The 20,127-nt window shown below is 39.1% G+C and overlaps 1 pseudogene; it reads right to left on the reverse strand.

Moving 5' to 3' along the window:
• Positions 1-2,062: 2,062 nt before the first annotated feature.
• On the reverse strand, positions 2,063-19,831 carry LOC150006522 (homeodomain-interacting protein kinase 3 pseudogene; annotated as a pseudogene).
• Positions 19,832-20,127: the final 296 nt, after the last annotated feature.

Here is a 20,127-nt window from a genome sequence, read left to right on the forward strand (position 1 = left end):
TAATATCTTGAGAACTTAGGTATGATGCTATTTCAAGACAAAGAACAGTTCTTCATGTGGAAGAGGTTACTATATGCCTTATGTATTTAACATTTCTTAAATATTTTAGCGTCTTTTGTTTCCCTTGAACATTTCTATTTTTTTTTTGTTACATCAGCTGTGTTTAAAAACAACACAAGTTTTACAATTTTGAGTGTTAGAAATCTAACACCAATGATATATATATGCAGGTAAACCCTGTATAACACAGTTGTTAGGTTCCTAACAAAAGCTGTGTGATGTGAATCCATGTTATATGAAACAAAGACCTAGTACAAAAAGGGGGGGGTGAATTTCCAAAAATTTAAAAAACATACTATTTTTATAATTAAGAGAAATACCTTTATTAAAGCATTTTCATCAAAAGTATTACATATTAGTAAGAATTAAGTAATGTTTTCTTCATCATCACCATGAAGCTCCATTAACTGAATGTGTTTTCTTTTTGACAAGATATCCTCATCCTCTGAACTTTCTTCAGCATTATCTTGATTTCTATGCTCTACTTTTGCAAAAAATCTGTTATTTTAGATGGCTTGCTTTTAGCTGAGAGATCTTTATAAATTTTGTTATATGGTGCTAAGCACTTCTGAAGTTCTCTCTTAACTTTTGTGCTCCTTTCAGTGCAAGGATCTTCATTTAAAAAATACAGCTCTAACTGTTTGGCTAAGTCTAGGCCTTTCTTTATGCTTTTTAGAGTAAACTGTTTAACATCTTCGTTTTCATCAGTGCTATCACCCCCTAAGTTATCTTGGCACATTCCAGATGTCCTTTTCACCAAAATTGCTTCATCAGTTTCTTCTACCAGCAATTCTTAGATATCTTCTACAGTCATATCGTGTTAGAGCAAAAGCATGTTATAGATGTACCATGTTATATGGGGGATACCTGTGTATATCAATGATATATCAATGATATATGAATATCAATGATATATGTTTATTGCCAATGGCCAGTTGAAATATGCTGTGGTGGCAGTGACCACAGCACGCAACTGCTGTCATCATGCTGACATTTTTAGCTGAGATGCAAAGGACTGAAACCTCCTGGAAGATTGAAGTGCACTGGCCAGGCCAGTGTGGAGAAGCAAGTGCTTGGCAATTATGAATAGTGAGCACAGAGGCAATATGTACCTGATGGACTGAATGATAACATAAAAAAGCCAATGAACATGGCAATCGGAAATCTAGTAGAGCAGAGACTCTGGCAAATGCAGGAAAAGGACCTTCAGTCACCTAAAAGCAGCCCTCTGGCACCAAAGACATACCTCAGCTTTAAAGCCATGCCAATGCTGGCATTTTTCCCTGAAAAATAGCATTTAGAATTGGGAAACTGGCCAATTCTGTAAGCCAGGTGAAACTTCAAGGAGGCCCTGGCCAGTAGCTCAGTTGGTTAGAATGTCATTCCAACACACCAAGGTTGCAGGTCCTATCCCTTGAATATATACAAGAATAACCAATGAGTGCATCACTAAGTGCAACAGCAATCCATGTTTCTCTCTCTCACTCCCTTCCTCTCTCTAAAATCAATTAAAAAAAACTTTAAGTAAAATGTAAAATGTCTTTCAAGTGATGTTATAATCATGAAATAATAAAGGTGTCGCACAAACCGTTCTCGGTATATTAACAATGGTTGGACTTTCTCTGGAAGACCTTGTATACTAAGACACAGATCATACAATTCACTTGTATGTTTAACTTCTGACCTATGTGTATCTGTTGCTCTAAGTCTGTACACAATTTGGCTTCCCAAATGTGAACGTGTCTTGCACTAGTTAGAAAATAATTTTATAAAAAATAGCAGGAGCAAAACTGGACTTCTGCTTCCACAATTCACCTGTCTAGAGTTACTACATAAGAAGATAACATGACCAAAGGCAAGTTATTCCCAATATGCAAAACACATTAAAAATGATTTTTTTAAAGCACAACATTGTGTAAATTGTACCCACTTCTACATAATTCAAAAATAATTTTCTTGTGCCACGGCTAATATTTATTAAATAACATATTTTTATTTTTAATCAAACATTTCTATTATTGAGCTTCCTCAATATACTCCTTTTGAGCTTTCGCATATATGGATATGGGCTGAGTTTTGTTGGACTCAATAGAAATCAAGTATACGCAGATGCTGCTGCAATGTAAGAATGTGGTGGGAAGATTGGCTTGTACTGAGTCTGATGAATGGTTGGGGATGGTAACAGATGGGGATATTTGCCTGTTGGGACCTGGTGAACTGTGCCACCTGGATGTGAGATATGATACCTTGGATGCTGTCTTAAGGTACATGGAAAAGCTAAAGGTGGGCCACTGGTACAGCACTGCTGGGGGCAGCTGGTGATGGTAAGGAGGCAGAGTGGGCTGTCCTCTGAGGTGAGTGCTTCCTGCCAGATGTGCATGCCCAGCTGTGTGGTTGGGACTTCCACGGGAAGAGTGAATGGATTACTGGTAACACTAGTAGGCATATAAGCACACTGTCTCCACTGTCCACAATTTCCATCCACTCCAGATGCCCAGATCCGAAGTGTTGAACCTGATTGAAATTCAATTGCTGCCACTGGAACGCTGATGTCAATTTCTGCTGACGATACCCACCGTGAACGGCTGTTTTAATCTTCCAGGAGCATATCATCCTTTTGTTAATGGCTGGCATATAGAATCTGTGTTTGCCAAATGCTCTTCAACAATTAATCCATTTTGTAGTCCCATTGAGGCGCCACAACAGTGCAGACAGCTGGTTTGGTTTCTGTGTTGGCAGAGGTTCCCAGTTCTGTGGTTCATGGGTATCCTCTACAAAACTGCTCTCTGCAAGTGGACCATCATGTCCCGAAGAGTCTGATATCGGAGAACCATGCATGGTACCACAACCAGTTCCCTGCTCTTCATCTGACACACTGTTAGGTCTCTTGCAAGAGGATGGGCTGGACTGCCCTGAGCAGCCGGTGCTCAGAGTACTATCGGGACTACTTAGTGAACACATCTGACCAATATTCAGGGTGCTCTGGCAAGCTTCACAATCTAGGTGACATTGACATTCTCTGAGAGAATGTCTTCATGTTGTCTCTTCCCCATCAGTTCCACTGCTAATAGTGATCACACTCACTGCAGGACTTTGCGAGTTGGTGAAGATGATGGTTCGTTGCTGTTTGTCTGAAACTGATGAATCAGAGTCCTGCTTGACAGATGTTTCACAACAATTTCTTGCCTCTCCTGAGTTATGATTGTCCTGTGTCTCTAAATAACTTTCTTCCTCAACATCTTTCCCATTGACTATCTTTGGAGAAATAAAAGCCGAATGTGGGATATTGGTACTATGCAATATAGCATCCCTATTCTGGTGTAGTTTATTTTTCTTAACATTGATTTTCTGATATGGACTAGACTATATTTAGCCAGTGGTTCAGACCTTTTCTTATGCCATCTGCTGGGCTGATTAGATCATTTAATAGGTATGTGTGGTGTATTTTGTATGGTTAAACTTTGATTTGTTTTGTATTCTGTTTTGGGGGTTTTACAGGATGTATAAATACTCAGCATAGAGGTTTAATGAGGAGGTTTGTTGACTTAGCAAGGCTATGTACTTGCTGAGCGCGCATACGAGTGTGTGCTGGGCGGTGGGTAGTATGAAGTTATCATGTCCTGGACCATTAACTTTACAGCAACTCAATGATATTCAGGAGGGAGTTGGTCTAAGCCTATTTCCTGTTATGTCTTTCAATCATTGATGATATGTCCTTTCTTACCATTATGGTAGGGATTTAAGGTTCATTTAAAGTCCAGCTTAGGCTAATGCTCTCACTCTAGGGCCTCCACTGCCATAGCTGAGTCCAAGCATCCCCCCCAAAATAAAGTACCTAAGGTATGACAGTTCGGTTTTGCTGCAGCATGGGCTGATTAGTCACTAATCCATCGTGATGTCTTATTCAAGGGAAACATATGAGCAATTGTTAGGTTTATGGCCCTGAAGCAAGAACCAGATGCCATTTATGTAGGAGCTCGCTAGAAACCCCCCAGTTAAATGGGCCATGTCAGAGGAGGTGTCTGCATTGGGTGGGTGTCTGGTTTCATGGAGGTAAGTAGATTAAGAGACCAATAGTCCTTGGTGGATAGTTGTGTTGGTATGGATTAGTGTAATACAATGCTGTATGCATTATTATTAAATTTATGTATTATAGTATAATTAATAAGTACATATTTGACAAGAATATTCGTGTGTACAAGTAGTTAATGTTGATTATACATAGTATGCATGCACTCAGGGGATTGAAGGTGGGTATTGGATTATGCAAGGAATAGTTTAAAGTAGAATTTCAGTTTGGGTATTGTTGGTGGGGTCTGAGCTCATTCCTTAAAGTCTATAGGGAAAGTTTATTCCTACTCTAGTTTTCAAGACCAGTATAATAGATATACCACATGGACTCTTCACTTTAGGAGGTGGTTTTCTATCAGGGCTGTGAGAGGCATGAGGATTAGGATTATGAGGAAGTATATGATTGATGCTATTTGTCCAATAATAATAAATGGGTGTCCTACTAGTTGGCCTCCGATTCAGGTTGATGTTAGTAGGTTTGTGATCAATAATCAAAATATACATTGGCTAAGTGAGCAGAATATTATACTTCATAGTTTAGAAGTGTGTAGCAAGGGGATAATGGCTAGAACTAGGAGAGTGAGCATAAGGGCCAGCACGTCCCCTAATTTATTTGGGATATAGCGTAGGATTGTGTAGGCAAAGAGGAAATACCATTCTGGTGTAATATGTGGTGGGGTGTTTGGTGGGCTTGCAGGTATGTAGTTGTCTGGGTCTCCTAGGAGGTCTGGTGAAAATAAGACTAGAGTTGAGAGGAACGTTAGTATGAATAGGAAGCCTAGTGTCTTTAATCGTATAATAAGGGTGGAAGGGAATTATGTCTCAGTCTGATGGAATGTCAGTTGGGTTATCGGACTCAGTCTCACAACGAAATAGAAGATGGACTATTACTAGGGCTGAGATAATAAAGGGGAAGAGAAAGTGGAAGGTGAAGAATTGGGTGAGGGTATCTTTGTCTACAGAGAAGTCCCCTCAGATTCATTGGACTAGGTCTGTTCTGATATAGGGGATGGATGATAGGAGGTTTGCAATAACTGTTGCCCCTTAGAGATATTTGGCCTCATGGTAAGATGTAGCCTATGAATGCAGTTGCTATGGTAGCGAATAAAAGGAGAATGCCTATTTTTCATGTTTCTGAGTATGTGTATGAGCCATAGTATATTTCTCGGCCTACGTGTAGGTATAGGCAGATGGAGAATATTGAGGTCCCATTGACATGGAGATATCGAGTAGTTCAGCCATAGTTTACGTCTCGGCAGATGTGTGTTACAGAGTTGAATGTGCTGGCCGTATCCGATGTATAATGTATAGCTAGAAATAATCCTGTTAAAATTTGTACACCTAAGCAAACTCCTAAAAGAGAATCAAAGTTTCATCATGAGAATAGGCTTGCTGGGGCTGGCAGGTCTACAAACGAGGTGTTGATAATTTTTAGTAGTGGGTGGGTTTTCCGCAGGTTGGTCATTATTGTTCTTTTAGTTGAAGTACAACGATGATTTTTCATGCCATTAGTCATGGGCAGGTCCATGTAAGAATAATGATAATATATATTGCGTTCACTTTAAGTACTATGTTTGTAATTAGTTTGTGGGAGTTTCTTCAAAACGTTCTCCAATCTGTAGGGGACTTGGTTTGATTGTGGGTGGGAGTATTGGATGTGGAATTGTTGTGAGTTTTGGTGGTCCGTTTTTGGGGTTAATAGTGTTTTTAATTTATTTAGGGGGAATGTTAGCAGTATTTGGATATACTACTACAATGGCTATTGAGCAGTATCCGGAGGTGTTGATTTCCAATAACACTGTTTTAAGGGCTTTTATGACTAGGATATTTATAGAATTTGCATTGGTTTTTAATGTTGTAAAAAATTTAGAGTTGGATGTTGTTGTCAAGTTTGATGGGTTGGGTGATTGAGTTATGTATGATATGGGAGGTTCTGGAGGTTTTAATAAGGAGGCTATGGGGGCTGCTGGTTTATATAGTTATGGAACTTGGTTGGTCGCATTTACTGGCTGAACTTTATTGGTTGCTGTTGTAGTGATTATGGAAATTACATGTGGAAATTAATAAATAGGACAAGAGTTAGTGTGATTAAGAAAGAGAGGAAATATAATTTAACTAAACCTTTTTGGTTTGTGGTGAATGTAGAAGATTTTAGTTGGAATTGGGAGATTGTTTTGTGGAGTACATTTTCTAGTCAAATGTTATCTAGTAGAAGTGAAGCTAATTTTTGACTTGCTGTTAAATTTAGTAAGGGAGGGTGTCGGTGAATAACAGATGGAAAATATCAAAGAAGGCTAGAGAACTTGAAGGGGTGTGTAGAATATTTGAGTTTGAGGTTTCGAGTTATAAGGCTTAGTTCGAGGTCCATGATGTATCTTAATAGATTAGGGCTATAAATTTTAGATAGTGGAGCATGGGTAGCTGGGGAGGTGATTATTGGAGTAATGTTATTGGAGATTAGGAAGCCGGCAAAAACGCTGCCTTGCATAAGATGTTTAATGGGGCTGAGTAATAAGGAGTATTCTTATTAATCGGGGTTAGAGCAGGGAAACGTGGTTGTTCTAGTAGTATGAAAAGGATGATTCGGGTGCTGTATATGACAGTTAGGGAGGTGGTGATTAGAATTATTAGTATGGTTCAGGTGTTAGTATACGACGTGTTAGTGGCTTCGATGATTAGGTCTTTTGAGTATAAGCCTATTAAAAATGGCATGCCTGTTAGGGCTAGGCTTCCAGTAATTAGGATTGTGGTTGTGGTAGGTATTGCTTTAAATAGGCCGCCTATTTTTCTGATATCTTGTTCATCACTAAGGCTGTGAATGACGGATCCGGAGCATATGAATAGTATAGTTTTGAAGAATGCATGTGTGCAGATATGGAGGAATGCTAGGTATGGTTGGTTGATGCCAATGTTTACTATTATAAGTCCTAATTGACTTGAGGTGGAGAATGCAACATTTTTTGTTTTGTTTTTTTTAATATATATATGTCATTTTGGGTGAGTGCATAGACAGCTGTGAAGAGGGTTGTTATAGCACTTAGACATAGGGTTATTGTTTGGATTAAGGTGTTGTTTTCTATTAAGGGGTGGAATCGAATTAATAGGAAAGCTCCTGCAACGACTATTGTGCTAGAGTGGAGTAAGGCAGAGAGTGGCGTAGGCCCCTCTATGGCTGATGGGAGTCAGGGGTGTAGTCCGAATTGGGCTTACTTCCTGTAGCGGCTAGTAGTAGGCCGACAAGTGGAATATTGATGTTGCCTGGATGAAGTAGGAAGATTTGTTGGCATTCTCATATGTTAGAATTAGTTAGGAACCAGGCTATTAATAGGATAAATCTGACGTCTCCAATGCAATTCTATAAAGTAGCTTGTAGGGCTGCTGCATTGGCCTCTGTTGGGTCGTATGTATCATCAGCTGATCAGTAAGAATGACATGATTTCAACACCTTCTCAGCTGATGAAAAGTTGGAAGAGGTTATTTGCTGTGACTAAAATTAGTATAGTAATTAAAAATATTAAGAGATATTTAAACAATCGGTTAATGTTAGGATCTGAGTGCATATATCGCATAGAAAATTCTATGATAGATCAAGTTACAAATAAGGCTACTGGTATAAATAATATTGAGAAGAAATCAAATTTAAAGCTTATAGATCATTTTATTGTTTGAATAGTTATTCAATGTCAGTTTGAAGTTATTTTTTCTTGGTCAGAGTGGATAAATGAGATGGTAGGAATTAGGCTGATTAAGAAGAAGTAGGAGATTATGGTTTTTACATACTAGGAATAATTCAGGTGACTCTGGTTATTTATAAGAGTTATTATAATAGACATAATTAGGGTGGTTAATGATATAAGTGTTGAACTATAGAGTAGATTTATTACTTTTATTTGGAGATGCACTTTTTTTTTGGTTCCTAAGACCAATGGATAACTACTATCCTTTAAAAGCTTGAAAAAGCCACATTTTTAAGTGTGGGGGCATGAGTTAGCAGTTCTTGCAGACTTTTTCAGTAAATAAGAAGTTTTATTTTCTATTATTGGATTCACAGTCTAATGTTTTTATTAAACTATATTTACAGTACATAGCACCTATAATAATTTTAGGGTTAATGGTTAGTAAGAGTAGTGGTAATATATGTATAGCAGTTAGGGTATTTTCTCGTGTGCAAGAGGGTTTAATATTATTAATGTGATAGATGTGTTTGCCTCGTTGGGTAGTGATTCATATGTAGAGTGAATATAGTACTGTGGTGATAATATTAAGTCCTTTTAGGATAGATAGATTTGACCATGAGAATGATGATATAATTACAAAAAGTTCTCAAACTAGATTAATGGTAGGAGGGAGGGCCAGGTTGATCATCTTTGCTATAAGTCCTCAGTGGCTATGAGGAGTAAAATTGTTTTTAGTCCTTGAGCTAGGATTATTGTTCGGCTGTGGATTCCTTTGTAGTCTGAATTTGCTAAACAAAACAGTATTGAAGATGTTAGGCCATGGGTGATTATTAGTGCTGTCGCTTTATGTATCTTCATGGGGTTGGAATTAGGATAGCTATGATAACAAGTGCTATGCGGCTCACTGAGGATTATGCGATAAGAGATTTAAGGTCAGTTTGGTGTAAGCAAATTTAGCTAGTTATAATTATTCCCCATAAGGATACTATTTTGAAGGGGTAAGCTATAAATTCTGTCAGTGGATCTAATAAAATTGTAATTCATAGTATGCCATAGCCCCCAAGTTTTAGTACATGGCAGCCAAGACCATGGATCCTGCAATGGGGGCTTCTACATGGGCTTTCAGCAGTCAGAGGTGTAGGCCATATAAGGGTATTTTTACTATAAATGCCATTATGCATGCTAATTATAATATACTATTACCTCATGAAGCTAGTATAGGTTTAGTTCAGTATTCGTTCAGTAAGTTTTAGTGAGCCTGTAATATTTTGAAGATGGGTTAATGCAATTAACACTGGGAGAGATCCTACTAAAGTATAGAATAAGAAGTAGTATCCTGAGGCTCACAATTCTGTCTGTGTGCCTCAGCGAGTGAGGAGGATTAAGAGTTGGTACTAGTGTAGCTTCAAATAAAATATAAAAAGAATTAGTTCTATAACTGTAAGTGTTATAATTAGGAAAGTTTGTAACATTACTACCATTGTAATGTATAGTTTTTTTCAGGTGGGTGATTCTTCGGACATGTGGAATTTACTTGCAATAATCATCAGTGGGAGTAGTCATATTGTCAATATTAAGAGGGGGGTGGATAGTGAGTCAGAGGGGAATGTTGAGAAAATATTGAGATTGTTGTCACTGAATTGATTAATAAGAGGAAGACATAGTAGGTTAATAATTAGATTGTGAATTGTCATGTTAATTCAGATTAGTTTGTCTTTTCATAATCATGTGAGGGGAATAAGTATAATAGTGGGTATAATAATTTTTAACATTGGAGCAGATTTAGGTTTTGGATGCAGTCTATGCAATAGGCGTTTGGTGATGTTACTAATAATGATAAACCTAGTGCTGCTTCGCATGCTGTGAATAGTAAGAGGATAATTGGCAGTATGTTGGCTAAGGTTATCTTTATGTTTAGAGTAGAAATGGTTATTATTACAAACAATGATAATATTATTCCTTCTAAGCATAAGAGAGGAATTACATGGGATTGATATATTAATAGGCCTGTAAGAGAGATTGTGAATGCTAGGAATGTATTTATATATGTCAGTGTCATTTGATAATTATGAATATTGACATAATCTAGTGAGTCAAAATCACTTATTTTTCTTAAACTAATTATCATTATTCAAATGATTCTAAACCATTATTTGGTCATTCATAGATTAGGCTAATTGCTAGTAAGGAAAGGAGCAGTAAGGATACTGGGAGCATACTGTTTAGATTGGAAATCTGGGGTGCTCATGGGAGGAGTAAGAGGAGTGAAATTTCTAGGTCAAATAGTAGAAAGGTAATGGCGATTAGAAAAAATTTTATAGCTAAGGGGAGGTGTGCTGCTCCTGTAGGGTCGAAGCTGCATTCATAGAGGCTTGTTTTCTCTGTATATGTATTTATCTGGGGGAGTCAAAATGCAATAATTACTAGTAAAGATGCTAGTGGTGAATTGGTTAAGAGTGTTAATGCTATATTAATTATTCTTTTTTGGACTTTACCAAAACTAATTGATTGGAAGTCAGTTGTACTTACTAATACTAAAAGAATATGAGTCTCATCAATAGATTGATATGTATAAGAAAAGTCAGACAACATCGACAAAATGTCAATATCAAGCAGTGGATTTGAAACCAAAGTGATGATTGGACGTAAAGCAGAATTTTAGTTGGCATAGAAGACATATGATGAGGAAAGTAGAGCCAATAATTATGTGTAAGCTGTGAAATCCTGTGGCTATGAAGAATGTGGGTCCATAGACTCCATCTGAGATCATGAAGGATGTTTCATAATATTCTGATGCTTGAAGAAGTGTAAAGTACAGGCCGAGAAAGATGGTGATAGATAAGGCTTGGAGTATGTTTTTACGGTTACCTTCCATTAAACTGTGGTGAGCTCAGGTAATAGACATCCCTGAGTCTAGCAGAATGGATGTATTTAGTAGGGGAATATCTAAGAGATTTAGTGGAATAATTCCTGCAGGGGGCCAATATCCACCTAGCTCCTCCAGGGTAGGAGCTAGGCTTGAGCGATAAAAGGCTCAGAAAAACCTAGAGAAGAATAATACTTCTGAAATGATAAATAAGATTATTCTGTAGCGCAAGCCTTTTTGGACAAATGGTGTATGATGTCCTTGGAAGGTACTTTCTCAGTAAATATCCCGTTATCATTGATATATAGTTAGAATATTGGTGGTTAGACCTAGAAGTAGTAGAAATGAGGAGTTGAAGTGAAATCATATTACCAGACCAGATGTTAGAGGGCAGATAACGCTCCTGTCAGTGGTCATGGACTTGGATTTACTATATAGTAAGCATGAGTTTGGTGGGTCATTAAGCATTGTCATGTAGCTATAGGCTTACTAGGAGTGTGAAGACATACGCCTGAATAAGGGCTACAGCAAATTCGAGAATTGTTAATAGTACGAGAATGATAAATGTAATAAGAGCAATGGTTGTGTTAATATTTATTAAGGCTAGAGCAGTTCCCCCAGTAAGGTGAATTAACAGGTGGCTGGCAGTGATATTAGCAGTTAGTTGCACTGCTAGGGCTGTTGGTTGAATAAATAAACTGATTGTCTCAATAATAATTAATATAGGAATTAAAGGCAAGAGAGGGCCTTGAGGTAGAAAATGGGTGAATGAGGTTTTAGTTTTATGTAGAAAGCCGAGAATTAATGTGCCCGCTCATAATGGAATAGCTATGCCAAGATTTGTTGATAGCTGAGTGGTATGGGTAAAGAAGTATGATAAGAGACCTAGGAGATTTGTTGAGCCAATAAATAGAATTAGGGATATTAGCATAAGGGCTCAAGTTTGTCCTTTTCAATTATGAATAGAAAGCATTTGTTTGGATGTTAGTCAAATTAGTCATTGATGAATGGTTACTAGGCAATTGCAAATTAGTCAATTAGTTGATGAAAATAAGATAGTAGGGAATATAATGATTAAAATGACAATAGGTAGTCATTATCATAGGGGTAATGAAAGAGGTGAATAAATTTTTATTCATTTAGTTTATTGGGTAATTAGGGACTTAGACAGTTTAGTGGCTATTGGTTTGGGGGCTGGGTGGTAGAGATGACTAGAGATTTTTAATTGTATAATAATGAATAAGGTAAGAAGAATTGATATGATTGTCAGGGCTCATGCTGATGTATCTAATTGTGGTATATCATTAAGGGGAGTTTGATCTCTCTATCTTTAACTTAAAAGGTTAACACTACTAGCTTCTTAATAAGCTTTGTATTGAGGCTGATCATTTTTCACAGTAGTTTAGTGGGACTATCTCAAGGATGATAGGTGTGAAGCTGTGATTAGACCCGCAAATTTTAGAGCATTGACCTTATTATAATCCTGGGCCAGTAGACAGGAGGGCTGTTTGATTTAGATGGCTGGGAACAGCATTGGTTTTTAGGCCTAAAGATGGAACTGCCCAAGAGCGGAGGACGTCTTCGGAGGACACCAATAATTGGATTGTTATTTCTATGAGTAGGGCCACTTGGTTGTCTACTTTGAACAGGCGGAGTTCCCTGGTTTTAGTTCTGTTCTCGGGATCATATATGAGTCGAAGTTTAGGTCTTCATAATCAGTATATTCATAGCTCCAGTATCATTGATGACCCATGGTTTTGACAGTTTTTAGTGGGTTATTAATTTCATCTATTATATATATAATTCATAGGGAAGGGAGCACAATTGTGATTAAAATAAGAGCCGGATGGTTGTTCAAATGTTTCTACTTCTTGTGCATCTATTGTGCTTGTATGAGTTAAGCTAGTTGTTAATATAATTGAGATAATATATAATACTAGTGAGCTTATAAAAAGACAATTATTAGTGTATGACCATGAAAATTTAATAGCTCTTCTATAATAGGTGAAGTTGCATCTTGAAATCCTAGTTGAAAGGGGTATGCCATCAAGATATATAGGAGTTTCACATATAATTTAACTTTGACAAAGTTATGTAAATTTTACTAATATCTCACTAGTAGAGAAAGACATAATGGCTATGATGTTGGCTTGAAACCAATTTAAGAGGGTGCGATTTCGTCCTTTCTTATTTGGGGTTTACATATGTGGGTTCTTCAAATGTGTGGTAGGGAGGGGGGCATCTGTGAAGTCATTTAAGATTAGTAGTTGCTAATTCTACTATTAAGACTTCTAATTTGGCTGTAGATGCCTCTCAAATTATAAAGATTATTAGCATGACAGCTGTCAGTGAGATAAAAGAGCCCATGGATGAAACAGTGTTTCAAGTAGTATAAGCATCTGGGTAATCAGAGTAACGGTGAGGCATACGAGATAAGCTTAAGAAGTGTTGTTGGAAGAAGATTGTGTACACCTACAAATATTACTAGAAACTGAATTTTAGCCAAGGTTGTATTTAATATATAGCCTGAGAATAGGGGCACTCAATGGACAAACCCGCCCATAATGGCAAATACAGCCTCTATTGATAAGACATAGTGGTAATGTGCTACTACATAGTAGGTGTCATGAAGAACAATATGTAATGATGAATTGGCCAGGATGATACCAGTTAAACCCCTACTGTAAAAAGGAAAATAAAACTGAGAGCCCACAGTATGGCTTGGGATCATTTAATGTTACCTCCGTGCAGAGTAGCTAATCAGCTGAAGGGTTTTACTCCCATTGGAAGAGCGATGATTATAGTGGTGGATGTGAAGTAAGCTCATGTGTCTATGTCTATACCTACTATGAACATATGGTTGACTCAGATGATAAAGCCTAGAAATCTAATTGATATCATGGCTCAAACTATTCCTATATACCCGAAAGGCTTTTTTTTACCCGAGTAATAAATAACAATATGCAAGATTATTCCGAAACCAGGTAGGATTAGGATATAGACTTCCAGGTGACCAAAGAATCAGAATAGATGTTGATACAGGATAGGGTTCCCCCACTCTGGCAGGATCAAAGGAGGTAGTACGTATTTAGATTTCGGCCTGTTAATAGTATTGTAATGCCAGCAGCTAGAACAGGAAGAGATAGGAGTAGTAGAACAGCTGTAATTATAATGGGTCAGATGAAGAGGGGTGTCTGATATTGAGAAAGGGCAGGTGGCTTTACGTAAATAATTATGGTAATAAAATTAATAGCCCCTAAGATTGACAGTACCCCTGCTAAATGTAAGGGAAAAAATGCTAGGTCTCCAGAAGCTCCGGCGCGGGCCAGGTTGCCTGCTAAAGGGGGATAAACAGTTCAACCGGTGCCTACCTACTCCAGCCTCAACTGTAGAAGAGGCTATTAATAATAAAAAAGAAGGAGGCATCAGTCAGAAGTTTATATTGTTTATTTGTGGGAATGGTATGTCTGGGGTTCCAATTATTAGGGACACTAATCAATTACCAAAACCCCCAATTATAATAGGTATAACTATGAAAAAAATTATTACAAAGTCATGTGCGGTTGCAACTACATTGTAAATTTGATCGTTGCCTTTAGGGCTCCAGGCTGACCTAATTCAGCATGGATAATGAGACTAAGGGTGGTGCCCACTATGCCTGCTCAGGCCCCAAATAATAAGTAAAGGGTGCCGATATCTTTGTGGTTTGCTGAGAATAATCACCAGGTTATGAACATAGGTAAAATGGCTGAGTAAGCATTAGACTGTAAATCTAAAGACAGAGATCGAGCCCTCTTTTGACCAAGCCCTGAGATATAATACATGTTGAATTTCAAATTCAAAGAAGCAACTTCAGTCCTGCTGGGGCTTTTCCTACCTTTCTTTTTTTTTTCTATACGTCAGGAGAAGTAGATTGAAGCCAGTTGATTAAGGTTTTTAGCTGTTAACTAAAGTTTCATGGGTTTGAAGCCCATCAATCTAGTAAGAGCTTAGCTTAATGAAAGTATTTGATTTGCATTAAATTGATGTAGGATATAGTCTTGCAGTCCTTAAGCCAGGAGTTAAGTGTATATCACTTGCTTAGAGCTTTGAAGGCTCTTGCTCTAGGTTAACCTAAATTCCTAGTTTAATGTGGTTATGATGGGGGTTAATGGTAGGATTATGACTGAGGTAATAGCTAGGGGTGGTAGATAAGCTACTTTTTTTGTGTTCTTGAGATGTCATTTAATCTTGGTGTTGTTTATTGTAGGGAATATTGTTAATGCTGTAGCGTACATTAGGCATATATAGAAATATAGGTTGAGTAGGGTGTCTATGACTATTAGAAGGGGTGTTATAATGGTATCATTTTTTGTCAGTTCTTGAATAATTATTCATTTTGGCATAAAACTGGTTAGTGGGGGGAGACCTCCTAATGATAGTAGAATTGTTAAGGTGTTAATAGTAATTAGTGGTGCTTTGTTTCATATATGTGCTTAGGGAGAGGGTTGTAGTTGTGTTATTAATAAGTACTAAGAATATGGTAGATATTAATAGGATATAAATTAGGAGGTTGAGGGTGGTTATAGTTGGGTTATAAGTAATGACAGCAATCATTCAGCGCATGTGGGCAATGGATGAGTAGGCCTTTATTTTGTGAAGCTGAGTTTGATTGAGGCCGCCTCAACCTCCTAATATAATTGATGCTAGTGATATAGTAAGCAGTAGATTTAGGTTGATGTCAGGTGATATGTTGTATAGTACTGATAGTGGAGCAAGTTTTTGTCATGTTAACAGGATTAGCCCTGATGATAAAGAGATGCCTTGGGCAATGTCCAGTACTCAGAAGTGGAATGAGGAGAGTCCAAGTTTTATAGCTAATGCTCGTTGGCAGCCGTCCGTCTCGAGAGACGATGGTGTAGCTTCTTAAGAGTCTATCTGCACCGCCGAGAATGGCTGTGCAGTCCGACTCGGTCGTGACACGGTGTCTGTCTCCTCCCGTGTTGAATCGACATCTTGTGATGACGCTGGAGTGTCCTCTCCAGTGAAGCTGAAGCTACAGAGCCTGGGCAGGGTGATATGGAGGGTCTGCTGTTGCCCATGCAGCAGACCCCCCCTCTCTTCGCAGCTGAAGGATCCAAGGGAAAGACGGAGTCAATACAGCTTGGCTTCAGGTGCGCCGCAGGAGTTGCCGGTGTTGACTACAACGTCAAACCGCCTTAGGGACTCCGGCTCCGGATTTTCTGTCGGGGTTTACTCCCTTAGCCTTTCCCCTGAAGAGGTATGCCGCAAGGCAGCGGAGGTTTTTTGGAATCAGAGTTTTCCTTCTCTGATGTGCCCTGACTGGAAGATCGAACCAGCGACACTTAGCTCGGAGGCCGATGCTCAATCCACTGAGCCAAACCTTAGCTAATGCTAAGGTTATAATAATTGAGGCTAGGGTATTTAGTGTTTTTGTGGTTTTTCCTTGTCCCATATATAATAAGTTAATGGTTACAGCCAATAGTAGTAGTGTTGATGTGGTGTCTTTGGTAAGGAAATATTTAGTGGATGCTTCTATAGACTGAGGGTTGTAAGTCTTTATTAAGATCGGGATAATGGCTAGTATATTTATTTCAAAACCGAATCAGACTATTAAGCAGCGTGAGCTTATTATTACAATAATAGTTCCTAGAATGATGGTTGATACAATGATAGAGAAAATAATGGGGTTTATTAGTATGGGAAGGATATAAAGCAACAGTTTTGGGGTATGGGCCTGATAACTTAGTTAGCTGACCTTAATTAGAATTTGGTGTAGGAGAAAGATTTTTGGATTTTTAAGGTTAGGGTTGATTCCTATAATTCTAGAAATAAGAGGGCTTTATCCTCTATGGTTTCCTCTATCAAAGTAACGCTTTTATCAGACACAGTTCTTATGTCATGGGGGGAATGCCGACAGTAATAATTGGTATTGTGATGTATTATATGAACAATGCTAGGAAGTTTTTTCATAATAGGTGTATGAGTTGGTTGTATTGGAATTGGGGGTATGAAGCGTGGATCCATGGGAAGGAGATGGTGAGTAATAAAGTTTTTGTTGTGAAGCTGAGTATATACAGTTCTGGGGTGGTTAAGTGGTTGTAGGCTCCTTGAAACAGAATTCTTGTTTGAGCATTTATTATGATGATATTGGCATATCCTGCTAGGAAAACTAAGGCAAAAGGGCTCCCTGCATACTCTACATTGAAGCCAAAGACTAGATCAAACTCTCCTGTTAGGTTGAAAGGAGCTCGGTTGGTTTTGGCTAGGGTAGAAATAAACCATATTGTTGCTAGTGGTCATGAGGGGAGGACTAATCGTGTTTATTTTTTTAAATATGTTTTATTGATTATGCTGTTACAGTTGTCCCAATTTCTTTTCCCTTTGTTCCCCTCCACCCAGTGACCCTCTTCCCTCTAGTTGTCCTCCACCCCCGCTTAGTCCATGCCCATTGGTTGTGCATATAGTTCTTCTCAACATCTTCCTGTCTACTCCACTCCCTCCTACTATGCTCCTTAATTCCTGTACCATCTTCCTCCCTTTCTCCCCTCCCCCTCCCTGCTGACCTCCCCCCAAAATGATCCCCATACCTATAATTCTTTTTCCACTCTCGTTGCCTACTTAGTTTGCCTTTGTTTCAATTCCCTAGCCTGTGTTGTTGGTTGTTGTAATACAGTTTTCATTTTAATGTTCATAGTTTTGATCCTCTTTCTCCCAAACAGGTCTCTTTAACATGTCATATAACAGTGGTTTGGATCTGATGAACTCCTTCAGTTTTACTTTGTCCTGGAAGCACTTTCTCTGCCTTCTATTCTAAATGACAGCTTCACTGGATAGGGTAATTGTGGTTGTAGGTTTTTTCTTTTCATTACTTTGAATATTTCTTGCCAGTCCCTTCTTGTCTGCAGAGTTTCTTTTGAGAAATCAGCTGATAGTCTTATAGCCAACCCTTTGTAGGTAACTCTCTGCTTTTCTCTTGCTGCTTTTAAGATTCTCTCTTTATTCTTACATTTGGCATTTTAATGAGGATGTGTCTTGGTGTGGTCCTCTTTGGGTCTAGCTTCTTTGGGACTCTCTGTGCTTCGTGAACTTGTATGTCTATTTCCTTGGTAAAATTTGGGAAGTTTTCTTTCATTATTTTTTCACAAGCGCTTTTGATTTCTTGCTTTTCCTCTTCTCCTTCTGGCACCCCCATGATTCGGATGTTGGCACGTTTAAAGTTGTCCCAGAGGTTCCTAAGCCTTTCCTCATTTTTTTCAATTGTTTTCTCATTTCGTACTGGTTGACTGTTGTTTTCCTTCTTATATTCCAAATCATTGATTTGAACCCCAGTTTTCTTCTCTTCATCATTGGTTTTGTGTGGATTTTCCTTCGTTTAATTTAGCATAGCCTTCACTTCTTCCCTTATGTGTTTGCCATATTTAAGCATACCTGTCAAGTCTATGACCATCTTTATTACCAGTGTTTTGAACTCTGCATATGTTAGGTTGGCTATCTCCTTATTTGTTAGGTTGGCTTTTTCCTCATCGCTTAATTCTCCCACTGGAACCTTGATCCATTCCTTTTTTGGGGTCATACTTCTCTGTCTCCTCATCCTGACAGGCTCCTGTGTTTGTTCGCCTCTGTGTCTTAGGTAGAGCTGTTGCACCTGTTGCGTTTAAGGGGCGAAGCCTTAGGTACTTGTCTGTACAGGGCAATTCATTTCACCACGTTGTGGCGCTGTGTGTGCGGGGATGGGTCTGAGAGGGAACAATGCCGCTTGCTCAGCACTCACCCCTTTTCCAGGCATTCTCCCACTTCTGTATGGGACCAGCACCTCTCTAGCTGTTGCCCTGGCTATTGTTCCCAGAGTGGGTGGGTGTGCGGACATTCTAGGACCATGGAGGCCCTTTAAACAAGCAGACTCTGCTGAGAGACTGGCAGTTTCTGCCTCTGCCCCAAACCCCACTGGTCTGTAAAGTCAGAAGCAATAAGGCTTTATTGTCCTCGGCATTGGAACCGTGAGCTGTACAGTCTGGTCTGGTGCTGGCAGTGCTCCCCAGGTGTCTGTCTTGACATTTTAAAATGTTTTTTAAAACGGCCTGCTGCTGCCGCCGCTGTTGCCGCCACCACACTGCGTTCTTTCCACGCCAGCTCCACCCCTCCTACCTGTCTGGAGGAGTATTTCTTCTTTATGTCTTTGTTTGTTGGTCTTCCATACAGCTCAATTTTCTGGGACTTCTGTTTGTCTCTAGTTTTGAGGTAGTTGTATTTCTTCTTAGTTGTGGAGGGAGATGCAGTGTCTCTTTAAGACAGTGGTTCTCAACCTTCCTAATGCCACGACCCTTTAGTACAGTTCCTCATGTTGTGGTGACCCCCAACCAAAACTAAAGCATAGTGATTAATCACAAAAACAATATATAATTATATAGATGAGTTTTCCAATGGTCTTAGGTGACCCCTGTGAAAGGGTTGTTTGACTCCCAAAGGGGTCGTGACCCACAGGATGAGAACCACTGCTTTAAGGCCTCCATCTTGGCCGGAAGTCCCTAGAAGTTTCTTGAAATACCTAGGACAACCCACCTCCCACTGAGGAAGGCCCGGTCTAAAATATTTCACAGCAGCCCAGCCAAGGTTCACGTGCACAAATGCTAAGTAACAGGACCTTCAAAGCTCATGACCACTGTCCCTGTGACCATCCCTTGGGCAGAAATTTCTGGGGCCTGAGTGCGTATCCTGTGATACCCAGTGTCACTGAACCATCTGCCACTACGCTGACTTGGATCCTGGGATTGGTTCCGGGTAATGACTCCATGCTGCCAAATCATTCAATGTGAGTTCTCCACTGGGGACCCTGATGTATGTCCTAGGAGCTTCTCTCTGAGCGAATCTAGAGCTTCGAGGGCTGAGAGCTGTGACAGTAAAAACACTTGCATCTGTCTGTCTCAGGTGATGGCGAAGGTCCCCATGAGCTCAGGGAAGAGCGTGAGTGCCCTCTAGTGGATTGTTCCTGCTAGAAGAGGAGAAAAGGGGGTGGGATTGTTGAGAAGTTAGGGCTGACCTTGGTCATAGGCACAGTCAGGTTCAGACGGAGGCATATTTAGGGGTGATTCCCTAATGGCTGCCGGTAGCTCACCAAGTAGAAGCCTTGGATGTCAAAGGGTGTAACCACAGTCATAATGACAGCACCAGGTTATATTGCAAAATTGGACAAGGAAATCCTATAGACACTGGCAAAAGAAAATACATAACAAACCTATATGCCATGCCATCCTAAGCACCTTAGCAATAAATGCAGTCATGACTATCTTTAGGAAAAAACATCTTATTAAGAAAAAGAAATGATATCATGGGAGTTTTTCTACATATTCAGAATCACTACCTGTGGCATCATTTCTTAAATATGAATCTATGCCCCCAAGATAGACAGTGTCTGGTCCCATTCCCAGCACCTGTGGACTGACAGCACCCTGT

This window comes from Furipterus horrens, unplaced genomic scaffold, assembly GCF_987537825.1.
Source record: "Furipterus horrens unplaced genomic scaffold, mFurHor1.1.pri manual_scaffold_6, whole genome shotgun sequence".
Taxonomy (NCBI): domain Eukaryota; kingdom Metazoa; phylum Chordata; class Mammalia; order Chiroptera; family Furipteridae; genus Furipterus; species Furipterus horrens.